At 41.4% G+C, this 13,762-nt stretch overlaps 1 pseudogene; it reads right to left on the bottom strand.

The window, feature by feature from the left end:
- Positions 1–6,723: 6,723 nt before the first annotated feature.
- LOC147435613 (uncharacterized) lies at positions 6,724–8,984 on the bottom strand (annotated as a pseudogene).
- Positions 8,985–13,762: the final 4,778 nt, after the last annotated feature.

The following is a 13,762-nucleotide window of genomic DNA, read 5'->3' as shown; positions in this document are numbered from 1 at the left end:
GACCTCAAACGGACCCCGAACAGGCCAAAAACTGACCTCGCAGTGCATAGTTGTCACCTTTTTGCATCCATACGCACACCTGTCACTTAGCTTTTTCCAATAATGCGTCTCGCCACCACGTGAAGTGGCCCCAAAAAGTGGTCCTAATGATGACCTTTCTGCATAATTATCACAAGGAAACACCCACGTTGTGTTCGTACTTCTCCACCAGCAAGTATTGACCCCGTTCGACCTCCTGACGCCACTAGATGCCATCTGACGCACCTGCTGACCTCACGTCGTCGGCCCTCGGATAGCTTCCTCGAGAAGTTTTACGCGCTACCAAATCCTCCTTATTGTAGAAAAAACACAGTGGTACTGGTAATAGTGAAAATCGATGCACTATGTACACCCTGTCCTACCTGTACACATGTGGGCCCCACATAACCACCTGGCTAAGGAAAATGGGAAATCCTTTATTTGATGCACCATGCATGTATATGTACATATGCGCAATCCCTTGCTCCAGAAAACTCCTGACAGCGTTGTGCCAACGACTTTAACGATTCTTGATTTAGTCGAATGCAAGACTCTCTACCTACCCTTTCAGTAGTCTACGAGCTCTGTGTGTGTGTGTGTGTGTGTGTGTGTATGTGTCTGCAGCCTACGTGCTCTCTCTCTCTCTCTCTCTCTCTCTCTCTCTCTCTCTCTCTCTCTGTCTCTCTTGCAAGAAGAAGGAAAATTGCAGCAGGAACTTGTGGAGAATTGTCATAAGGTGTGGAGACTAAAGGTCCAGGAGATCGGGATGGAGATGTTGCAGCAGGAGATTGGCCAACAGGATGTGTCTGAGCAGCAGCCTCCAATCGATTGTCACCTTTTGTGGAATGTCGATTTCAGCAGCTTGGGAGAGCACGTTCCGCACCAGCAACAACCTCCACACAATTTCCATGTTGGATGGCCGGCCATTGCTTGTGGTGTCAGATGTTTTGAAGAGAGGATTGTGCAAAACGAGCCACCTCCAAGTACACTGCAGGGCTCTGAGTACTTTCAGCAGCATGCGCAACACAATCCACTTCATGATGACATGACTCACAATTACCACAGAGATGAATCAGTCACAATTCGCCATGAAGGTAACCATCGGATGCGAGAATATTGGTCTATGATGAAAAGAGAGAGCCGTAGGAGACAATGAGAAAGTGATGCATCAGGTTCAAGGTCAACAGAAGATGTGAATCAGGTTTGCATGAAAGTCTCAAAATGCTGGCAGGAAGCAACAAAAGGCATGACTTGCGATGCTAAGAAAACCTCCTTTCAATGTCTTCTAGGACTGCCATCTTTTAGACGTTTGCATCATGCATATGAGAAGTCAATACTATCCAATATTCGAGGCACAATTACTAAAGTCAAAGCATCCATGTCTGAAGAGCTGAAGATTAAAAGAGCTGTTTGCATGATGTTGGTGAATAGTGAAGGAGATCCATCAAGGTCTATTAGCAACTCCAAGTTGGCCAGATTTACTGGATTGCATCGGCGAAACTTTGCAGCAGCCAATTCAAGGTTAAAACAGGTTGAGGTTGGCGCATTTCCTTTGCAATTATGTAGTTGTCAAGTACCTCAAAGTTCCACCATCACACAAGCGACAAAAGACCTTGTTTTTTCCTTTTGGCAGATAGAGACAAGAGTGTCGCCAAACAAAAAAGATGTGTGTCAAAAACGATTGGGCAGAAAATCTTACATAAAGCATCCAATACATTTGCTTGATGATTCACAGGTATGCTCCTAAAGTTTCATAGGTATGAACTTTGGATGTAGAGAAAAGTCATAGAGTTCCTTTCAAAGGTAGTCATGGAAGTACCATGATAGTATAAAAGGCTCTTTAGGTACTCTGGATCTTTGAAAGAGTCTAGAATACCTCGCAAAGGTAGTCTTGAAAGTACCATGCGAGTCTAAATGGGTCCTCTAGGTACGTTGGAGGTAGAAAAAGTTCATAGAGTTCCTTTCAAAGGTAGTCATGGAAGTACCATGACAGTAAAGAGGCTCTTTAGGTACTCTGGACCTTTCAAAGGTAGTTGTTTACCATGAGAGTGAAGAGGTTCTCTAGGAACTTTGGAGGCAGAGAAAAGTCACATAGTTCCTTTCAACGGTAGTCATGGAAGCACCATGATAGTATAAAGGCTCTTTAGGTACTCTAGATCTTTGAAAGAGTCTAGAATACCTTGCAAAGGTAGTCTTGAAAGTACCATGTGAGTTTAAATGGGTTCTCTAGGTACTTTGGAGGTAGAAAAAGTTCATAGAGTTCCTTTCAAAGGTAGCCATGGAAGTACCATGACAGTAAAGAGGATCTTTAGGTACTCTGGATCTCTAAAAGAGTCTAAAATACCTCACAACGGTAGTCTTGAAAGTACTATAGAGTTCATTTCAAAGGTAGTCATGGAAGTACCATGATAGTAAAGAGGTGCTCTAGGTACTTTGGAGGTAGAAAAAATCATTGAATACCTCACAGAGCTTTTACTTTGAAAAAAGTCTGAGCCTCTGATGGGTTTTATTTTTTCTTTCACAGGGTGAGCTTTACATGAGGTTCCAAATGCAATATCCACACATCAAGATCTCACTCATATGTTTTGAGGGATTGAAACCTTGGTTTGTTCGTAAGTTGAAGGACCGTTACACGTGCTGCTGTATTGCTCATATTAAGATGATATATCTCAAGGAAGCATTCAACCACACGAGACACAGTAAGACAGGCATCCACGGCGATGGGTGTGGTTGCATGTGTGCTATATGCTTGCCAAAAGAGGCTCTGAGTAAGTGTGAAGCTGCCACATACACATACACTAGTGTAAGCACATTGACTGAAAGTGTGTTATGTGAAAAACCAATGGACTCCGCATTTCATAAGTTGACTTGCTTGAAGGGAGAATGTCCTCAATGAGGGTCGAAGATATTATTGCTTTGTCCAAACGAAACACTTGAAAGTGCAGCCCAAATTTCTGTTAAGGTGTTTGAAGACGTTGCCTCAACCCATTCTCAAGGCAAGAAGCGCAAGGATCTTCTGGTGAAGGAAATGGGATGCAAGGATTTCACAACTTTTCTTAAAAAGCATCTGACCACTTACATCCGACACAATTTTATTGCCCGGTGGCAATCTCAGCAGTTCAAAGATTGCATTCATAGGTTTCCTAGAGATGTAGTGGTCTCTGTTATTGACTTTGCGAAAAATTAATCATTTAAGGAGCAGAATGAAATCCAGTCAATGCATTGGTACTCTTCACAAGTCACCATCTTGGTGCACGTTACATACATTCGAGACGAGAAAGACCAAGTGTTAAAATATACACATTTTTACATTTCTGATGACAAAGATCATGACACGCTTTTTGTGCAACATTGCTTGCAACTGCATAGTGTTTGGCTTCAAAATCAGGGATTCAACTTCTTGAAGCGGCACTGGGTGTGGTCAGATGGATGTGCTGCTCAATTCAAGTCATCTAGACCGTTCTTCTTCGTGTCAAGGTACGCCAGGTTTTATTCCACCTCTGATGAAAAGTTTCCAGAAATTTGTTTCTGCCCAGCATTGAAGGTGGGTCATTGTTTTAGGTACTATGGTTTGACTAGCATTGAAATGCTGTGGAGTTTCTTTGCCTCGGGCCACGGAAATGGGGAGCATGATGGGGCAGGGGCAGTTGTTAAGAGGTCTTTAACACATGAGTAGTTAAAGGCTGATGCATGGCACATGAAGTGTGCCAAGGATGTTGTTGGCTTCTTGAAGCATAAATTTAATGATGAAAGTGGTCACACAGGGGTGAATAGGATTTTTTGGGAGGTCCAAGCAACTGAGGTGCCAAGGGAGAAGAAGTGGAATTGCAAGCGAGTTGAAGGCTCACGATCAATACACTGTGTCAATGGATACTCCAAGAGCGACAAGTGTGCACTCTGTTCCAGACTTCTCGCTTGTTTTTGTGAATTTTGTATGTCCCAGCGTTGGAGACGATGCTTGAACAACACACATGTTGAGTACTGGGAGTATCTAACCCTTGAGGCATTGGATGGTGACAATGCAGAAAGTGAATATTTTAGCGATGACGAAGGATCAGATCTGCCGATGTATGGTGGGCACCATGACACAATTAGTGATGCTCTATGCATCGATGATGCCTTTGCCACCAATGCCAATGAAGATGGAGCTGACTTCTACCTTTTGAGGTGCTCACAGGAGAAATACAAAACAGCAAGAGCCTTGAGTGATTCCTAGGGAAACATACTTTCTGGAGGGAGCTATTTGGTTGAGGGGTACTATTACGAGCTAGTGGAAGGTGCCGAGCATATCTATTACATGCCTGCTAGTCAACCAAAAGTGCTTCTTGCATCACACTTGGTTAGATCGATTAAGATACCCTTGGAACCCTTAGAAGGAGAGCCACATAAGTTCAAACTCGCTGCAGAAGTATATGAAAATGTGTACAATAGTATGCCAATAGTGATATAGGTTGTTGCCCAAGTAACTTGTAGAAGTACTAGTAATTAGCTTCAAAGTACCATGCAACTATTCCACATGTGGTTTTTGTAGGAGCCTATCGTAGGAGTCAAAACCTCTTGCAGGCCAGTCCAAACAAGTACTTGTAAACTCTTTTGTCTACTTGAGTAACAAAAATAGCATTTCAATTCTGGAACACAAAGTACCTCTCTGTCAGCCTAAAGTACCTTACATGTAGTTCACAAGCACTTCTAAAAGTTTATCTACCGGCCCAAAGTACCTTTAAGGTAGTCCTCAAGTGGTTTCTGTATGTTAAGATATGTAAGTAACAAGCACTTGTAAAACCTTTTGTATGCCATCCCAAAGTACATTATAGGTTCTTTACAGGTCTGACAACCAAAAGTACCTTACAGGTAGTTCACAGGTGGAAACTGTATTAAACTATGTAGGAAACAAGGACTTGTAAAAGTTGTTGTATGCCAGCCCAAAGTACCTTATAGGTTCTTTACATGTCTGACAACAAAAAGTACCTTACAGGTTGTTCACAGGTGGAAACTATCTTAAACTATGTAGGAAACAAGGACTTATAAAAGTTGTATGCTAGCCCAAAGTACCTTATAGGTTCTTTACATGTCTGACAACCAAAAGTACCTTACAGGTAGTTCACACGTGGAAACTATCTTAAACTATGTAGGAAACAAGGACTTGTAAAAGTTGTATGCCAGCCCAAAGTACCTTATAGGTTCTTTACAGGTATGACAACCAAAAGTACCTTACAAGTAGTTCACAGGTGGAAATTGTATTAAACTATGTAGGAAACAAGGACTTGTAAAAGTTGTTGTATGCCAGTCCAAAGTACCTTATAGGTAGTCCCTGTGTGGTTTCTGTACACAACAAGTTTTGGTATGCCAACCCAAAGTACCTTACATTGTAACTCTTTTAAATTGGGAAACAATAACGGAATCAGAAAAATAACACTTCAATGCTTGGACACTTAAACAGTCTTAAACTACTTGAATAAGAAAAATAACACTTCAATGCTGGGACACAAAGACAACGCATCCAACCAGTTGGAATATATTACATCTTCAACAATTTGACATCAAGTCATTACTTCCGTTATAATGGAAATCAAAATGAAGCCAAAAAATTGGTTTCCACATGGAAAGTAGCATATAAATATACAAGGTTCTGGCACGGGTTTATTTTAGTTACAAAAGGTACATAGAGGATCTGTCATCCTAAAAAAATCAAGGGACGTCATCGTCGCTTGCACTCTATGGGCATGAGCTGTGGCCCACATAAGTACGCATCATACGATGTCTTTTGAAACCCTTTTGCAATTGCTGTGAATACATACTTGTCGTCATCAGTAGGTTTTGGTTTGCTGAATGTGTCCGCCAAGGCACGACGATCTGTAGCATGTTGCCATCCCTCTAGCCAGGCCTTTAGATCTTTTGACAAGTATTGGCTGGAGCGGTGCTCAATACCAGACACTATGATGTAAGTACCACAGGGATTATAATGACATTTATAGGAACTGTTGTCAATTAAAAGGACATTGCTGGTATCATACCGCTGCAGCTTCGCCAAAAAATTCTGCAATACCTTGAAAAATGCTGGCCTTCCACCACCAAAATAGTAACTACCCACATCACATAACTGTTGTCCAGCCCATCCACTAATATAACTGTGAACCTGGGGAAAACATCTTCAAATTCTTGAGCCCACTCTGCTGAGCATTGCACTGCTCCATATGTAGACATTTGCCCATGTCACAGCCCATGCAATAAAATCCTGTGCATCTTTTAGAACAAACAGGTACCTGCCATCTGCCTCCTCATGCTTGACAAATGATGTAGCTTCAATATCGGGGACAGACGATGGGTCATGCTTATTAGGTGTACATGTAAGACAAAGTACACCATTAAGATCTAATATGAGGGCTGATCGGGTTGGATCATCATATGGCAAGGAGGAGATAACTTGGGGAATGTACTTTGGGGGATCTCTGATGATGATGATTTCCTCTACGGGCAGCTTGAGGGTCCCCTTTTCCTTTGGACACTCTGAAAAGACAGCATTCAACATTGTAAAATAAACACGAGGCAATATTTGACATAAAAGCGACAAAAACATAGAGGCCGACAAAAACATAGACATTGTGCTTATGAAACATAAAAGCGACAAAAACTTAGAGGCCGATAAAAAAGTTTCTTTTGCATTCAAAATCAAGAATCACAGATTCTTGTATTACAATTGAAGAGTCACAATTTCTTGCAAACTCGAGGCTTGGGGGGGTGGGAAACACTAGAAGGATTGCGGAGGGGAGTACTCTTTCTGGGAGTCTTCTTCACGACAGGAGGTGATCTGGGTGCTTCCCTCTCTCCCATATCTCCATCTGCATGATGAGCATGGTACTTTGAACGTGTGGACTCCGAAGGTCTATTCTTTTTGGAAGATCCACCTATGTCATAAAACAACACATCAGCCCCATGCAGACATTGTATAGAAGTTGACAAGTCCAATACCATTACCACTTACCATCACTATTTTTCTTGCGCTTCTTTGACACCTTCACCATGTCACTCAGAAAGATGGGAGAATCTGGATTCTCATCACCAGCTACCATGCACTGCACTACATCCACTCCCTCTTGCGCTATTGCCTCCGCATCGTCAACCGTTGCATCTTCCTTTGGACTGCTTTCGCTTGGTTGTGGCTCAACTGTTGTTGTGCTTGCAGGGGGGTCTACCTTCACAACTAGAGTGCCCTCACTGGAGTACACACTATGGGCTTCAGGAGTAGCTTGTAGCACAACCTTTGGCACGTCATCCTGTTTCGGCGCCACACAAGGAATATGGCCAGAACATGCAAGCACATCAGTGAAGTTCAAGCTTGTGCAATCAGAAGATACTTCAAGGCAACCTGAACTTTTCTTGGATTTATATGATATTGGAAGCAACGGTAACCAACTTGTATGCAGGAGCATTGATTTAAGTGAATCTGGAATACTACTCTTGCAAGAGGCGTACGCACATACCGTCTCTGATCCAACCCAGGCAGCAAAACACAGAGCATGGTATGCATGACCACATGCTAGCGTGTATACACAAACCACATGGGAAGCTATGAATGCAAGACCAAATGCAGCACATAGTCCTGGAACAGAGAATGTAGCCTGCAAGTGGCTCAAGTGCTGGCCAGCTGTCGGAAGCAGTAACATTGTGTCACCAGCCTTCACCTACTCCAACATGCTCTCACAAAAGTTGATCTGTTGCACACACGTACTCGCTGATGCTTCCAAGTCAGTCACTTCTTTCTGCATGACAAATGAAGAACAAAAGGCCCACAAGGATTAGATATGAGAACCATCATTACAACACAAAGTACCATGACAAGTACCTTTGACATAAAAAACTACCATAAAAAAGTACTTTGGACACTCCAAAAAACCGCCAAGGCAATTAAAAATACCATGGCAAGTAGAAAAGTACCTTGGACACTACCACCATGTAACAGAAAACTGCCATTCCATTAAAAACATCAAGGCAAAAGCTACTACCATAACAGGAAAGACTATCATGATAAAAAAGCCACCATGACCAAAAACAAATTACAATGACAAGTTTCTTGGACACTACACACTAATAAGCAATGACCGTACAACCACCTTAATAGGAAAAACTACCTTTACAAGTACCTTGGGCACAACCACAATAGCAACAAACTTCCTTAAAGAAACAATCAACCATAGTAAAAAAAAACCATGAAAAAATACCTTGGGCACTGCCACCATAATAGAGATGGATTTCCAAAAAACCACTAAGGTAATGACATATACCATGGATAGTAGAAAAGTACCTTGAGCACTACAACAATAGCAAAAGAAAAGTACCATAGCAGGAAATACTGCCATGAAAAAAACACCACCATGATCAAACAAAGTACCATGATAGGCATTTTGGCCATTACATGATACCTGGAAAAATAGCCATGACCCTTGCACCTGTCATGGTAGAAAAAACTACCATGACAAGTACCACAATAATAGACAAACTTCCATGGAAAAAACAAATACTCATAGAAAAAAAAAACCACCATGGAAAAGTACTTGGTCAATGTCACCGTAACAAAAAGAATGTAAAAAGAAACTACCATGCCAAGTACCTTGGGCACTATTACCATGATAGAATCCCACAATAGAAAAAACTACCATGTCAGGTATGTTGGGCACTTAGCACCATAATAGAAATAACTGGCATGACAAAAACAACCATCTAAATAGAAAAGAGTACCATGTCAAGTACCTAGGGCATTACCACATAAATAGAAATAACTAGCATGGCAAACAAAACCACCTAAATAGAAGAGAGTACCATGTCAAGTACCTAGGGCATTACCACATAAACAAAAATCCTGCCTTGACTTGGTCGACACATACCTGGAGACGATCCACCTCATCTCTTATGCTCGAGCTGCTTGCATCGGCCCCAAGAGCTGTGAGTGCACTAGTTAGAGCAGCCATCTTGTCTTCAATCACCAAAAAATCAGGGTCGGTATCGACAACTCCCTTCATGTTGGACCGCAATATCTGGAGCTCTTGCAATTGCCCCTGAAGCACTGTCGCGGCCGAAGATGTCCCTTGTATCTTCCACATATTTTGGTTCCTGTCTTGTAGCTATAGTCTCACATTATCCAATGTTGTGTTCAAAACCTTTAATGCATCCCTTTTTGCATCCAGAATCTGCTCCACCTGTGCATTTACTTGCTGGCTTATAAAGGAGGCACTAACTAGAGAAGTGCTGCCAGATAAGAGAGCATTTTGCCCACTTTTATGACTTGCCCCGACATTGTCAAGACGAAGGGGCTGAAGTGATGTCCCCTCATTATTCTCCAGCCAAATCTTTACTTTCTTGTCAATGCCACCTAGAAGCTTCTTGCAATGGTCCAAAACCTGTTCACCAAAAGCAGCCCATGCAACCTTTCGACCTGCAGGATCTTGCCGAGCAGCTGGGCATTGCTCGTACACAAACAACGTTGCAAATTTGTGTGTGATCTCTTTGTTGGATGGCATGCTTTGGTAGACTTTGTGAAACAGTAACCTGCATTCGTCTACAAACTCAGGCCGCATCATATGTAGAAAGATTTTAGAGCCCTTCTCCCTTTTCTTCATGAAGACCAACAACCAATCCTGATCTGTGACATCAACCTCACTGAGGTGCTGGTAGAGCTTGCCCTCCAAGCTTAAGCCATACTCCTCATGAAACTCCTCTCGTGTGTAGCAAAATCGAGTTTTCTTAGGGTATTGAATCCTCCAGGAAGATCTTGCTACAAACCACATTTGACATAGTAAACAAACATTGAAAAGAACATTTCTACAATTGAAGAGACAGAGTTGATATGTACCAATGCTTTTTTCGCCGATAGTTTCAGACTTCATGCCCAATGTTGTGAAGCTCCTAGGCTTGCTACTAGATGAAAGCATGCTAGATGAACCACCATCAGCTGCTGCTGCCATGGTGCACTTTCGTGGTGGAGTCTTCATATTACTGTACAAACAAAAAAACACAATCCATGATTCACAATGTCCTCAAACAAACACATTGCTCAACTACAACAAGAGAGAGAGAGAGAGAGAGAGAGAGAGAGAGAGAGAGAGAGAGAGAGAGAGAGAGAGAGAGAGAGAGAGAGAGAGAGAGAGAGAGAGAGAGAGAGAGAGGGGGGGGGGGATTACAGTACCCGGTGAAGATTGAGGTCGCACAGAGAGGGTAGGCGTCTGTACTTCTTCCTCGCTCTATTCACGCAGGGTGCATGAAGATGTAGTAGCGCGTGGGTAGCTTCTTGCTGTGTAGAATGGCATGCAAGAGAAGTCACAGTCACCTTCTACCCGTAAACAATGTTCAAAAAATGATGGCATTCTTGAAGTGGCCGCATTTTCCATTTCTTGCAATTTTCCACGTCCCCGATAAATTATTTGAAGGGAACAAATAAAACTTGAGAAGTACTTCAAAAACCACCTAGAAAAGCCCTTAAAACTGACCACCATTTCATGCTTTCACCCTGAGACATTTGGCCACTTGAGACGGTCTCATGTATCATGGTTGAGTCACCAACCTAACCAATTTGGGGTCTCTTTACAGAAAGACGTCTCTCACTCTCTCTTCTTGTCTTGGAGAAAATCCTGGTGGGATCATCTCTGACATATGCTCTGGCATTGTTTTTGGAAATCTATGTCCGACACTTGGTTGAAAGTATGTAGAGATTGAAGTACCCTTGTATGTATATCTTTCTACATCAATTTGATCAACAAGTTTGTACTCTTGTCCATACTTATCTACCATCAAAACTTGCACTCCTTGGACATCTGTATACATGAATACATAGAGGCTCTTATGGTCTATAATATAGAGTTCTACATACTTTTAGTTATGTTGATCACCATTAGTGAACCTATACAAGCCCCCATGAGCGTAAATTTTTAGAACTTTTATGGATTTGTTGGTTTTGATGAATCTCACATTAGGTTTGTTGATCAGCGGATGCTTTTTCTCTAGGTTTTCATCAATTTTCGCTCTCTTATTTCTAGCGACACACATTTGAGTTGAGGTGTATAAAGGTTGATGTGATTCTCAATGAGGTGTATAATCATTTGGCAAAGATCCATGAACCATGCTTTGAGGTGTGTTATTGTATCATTGATACATCTCTACATTTTCTCTCAATCCCACTATCAAAGGTGTTGTGATGTTTCTTGTAGTTTGCATGTCTCTACGTTGAGTAGAAAACCCTGGTGGTGGATGATTTGTCATGGTTAAGGCTCACTCAATACTTTCAAGATAGTCTTTGACAAGACCACCTTGGATTAGTGCAACTTATCCCTTTTTGTCCCTTTGGTCTATGGAAACTGGGTTTGAGTACCCTAAAAGCTTGGAATTAGAAAACCTGGAATTAGGTGTATCCTATTGCTCATAAACATTTATATTGGCTTTACCTGACTCAATTTGGAGTTTTGTAGCAAAAATTAGAGCGTATTTGGTGAACTACACTTGAAACAACACTCAAAATAGTCTCAAGACAAGGACAAAGGAGCTTTTGCTTGTATCTTTGTCTCTAGAGGGTATTTTTATCTCAAACTTGAGATATAAGATGTACTCAACTATATCTATAGGCTCATCAAGCCTAATATCCCCAGTACAAAGAGGTACATGACCCCCCCCCCCCCCCCCCCCCCCCCCCCCCCCCTTCATATTTTGACAGTAGGTAGACCAAATCAACTACAGGCTATGTATCAATTTTCAACAATTTTTGAGGTTGGATACATGGATCACGATCCATGTTCCACCACTTTTGGACTTGAGCTCTAGAGAGCTTGTTACACTCTAAGTGTATAAGCTATATCTCAAATCTTTTTGGATTTAGAATTGTTCTTATAGGTCAAATGCCAAACCCTAGGTCCGCCATGCGGTTTTGAGTCAGACTTTTGTTTTGATGCCTTTTTACCCAAATTTGCTCAGTTTTTTTTTTTCAAAACTAGACTTGGGGATATGTTTCCTTGTATATGTACTACAGTTTGGAAAAATTTTAGGTCAAGCTATCACCATGGGGACATGGATCATGACCCATGTCCCCATAGATCCTGATACATGACAAATTGAGTTTTCTTGGTACTATCAAGATCAGCAAGATTACTAGATGCTATGATATCAAACTTTTTGTGCTTGGACCTCCAAATTGAAATTTAGGTCAATTCTTGTCTGTCTCAGAGTACTTGGAAAATTTTGGGATTTTAACTTGGGTTTTGATGTCCAAATGAGAGGAAATTTTGGGATTAGGCTAGAAGTAGCATGTAGATTGTAAGTTATGGTGGATGGGTTAGTGTGCCATTCATGGCATAAGCATGATTAAAATAGAGTTATCTCAGGGCTTGATATTGGGCACACAATACAATAGAGTATAGTTGCAAAATGATAGAATTGGATTTTATTGAGCATAATGTACCTCTATATAGGCATATAAAAACAAGCAGCCTTTTGACACATGAAGTAGCCTTTTGATACATTATGAAACAACATTTTAACACATGAAGTATATATGTGGCTGCTTATGCACAAACACAAGTGGCTATGCTTTATACATGGAATGTAAGAGGTTATTCACATGGGTTATTGACACATCACTTTTCTAGGTGAAAGAGGATGTTCACACAAGAGATGCAACAAAAAGTATGCATCCCAACAATCCTCCCCTATGTGGGTTTTGGTTGCATCACTCCCACAAGATTATCCTCCCCTCCTGAAAACACACTAGGGTGAGACACACAAAACACAAGCCTCCCCTTGAACAAAATTAGGTGGAGGCCCACAAAATCCTCCCCTACACACACAAAGGGGAAGGTACACAAGAGAGAATGCTCACAATATATGCCAAATCAACATTGTTGTCGTTTTCATCATCAAAATCTTCAGTGGTGGCGAGGTTGATTTTTGCTTTTCCTTTATCTTCAAAATGCTCTTTGTGATTGGTAGCATGTGAATATTTATCTTTGAATCTGCAATAGTTTGTAGCATGGTTGTTCTTGTCACAAATGTGGCAAGGGTTGACTTCATAGAAATCCTTTGAAAGATGATTTGTTCTGCCACAATGTGTGCACTTTAAGTTCTTTTTGTGGTTCTGGTTGTAGCGGTTGGATGAGACAACAAAAGTGCCATTCTTTTGTGGTTGATACCTTTGAGTTTCTTTTCGTGCTCTTGAAGAGAGTTTATTACATCTTCAAGTTTAGGGATTGGATCTTTCTCTTTAAGCACTATCCAAAATCTATATCTGGTACAACTTTGAGAAGCATAGCAATTTGGTCTTCATTGTCTACTGGGCATTTTATATATGCCAACTAGGTGCAAATACGCTTGAGCCTATTGACAAGAGATGTCACATCTTCTCCTGGATCCATAAGCAATTCGTAAAGTTGCATCTTTAATGCAATTTTAGAATGTTTGGAAATAACTTAAAAATGATGCTTGATCTAAGACATTACATGCTTCATGTGCAGTGGTGCAATCATCCAAATAATGCACCAAGTTGTCATCAAGTGATGTTAGCAGAATGCCGAGAGCTTGCTTGTCTCTAGTTGTGAATTGTGCTAAGCTTTGTTGTGTTTCTACTCTATCACCTTCAGCTAGTGGCTTAACAATAGACCATAAATGATTTTGCATTAAGTAGCCCTTGGTTTTTTCCTGACACATGTGAAACCGTGGCCGTTGAATTTGTCGATGTTTTTATCTTCCCCCATGATTGTGCACCTTGGTG

Source organism: Adiantum capillus-veneris, chromosome 18 (genome assembly GCF_014529385.1).
Source record: "Adiantum capillus-veneris isolate H3 chromosome 18, ASM1452938v2, whole genome shotgun sequence".
In the NCBI taxonomy this organism is placed as follows: domain Eukaryota; kingdom Viridiplantae; phylum Streptophyta; class Polypodiopsida; order Polypodiales; family Pteridaceae; genus Adiantum; species Adiantum capillus-veneris.
The sequence above is the reverse complement of the archived record's forward strand: the minus strand, read 5'-3'. Positions and strand labels throughout refer to the sequence as shown.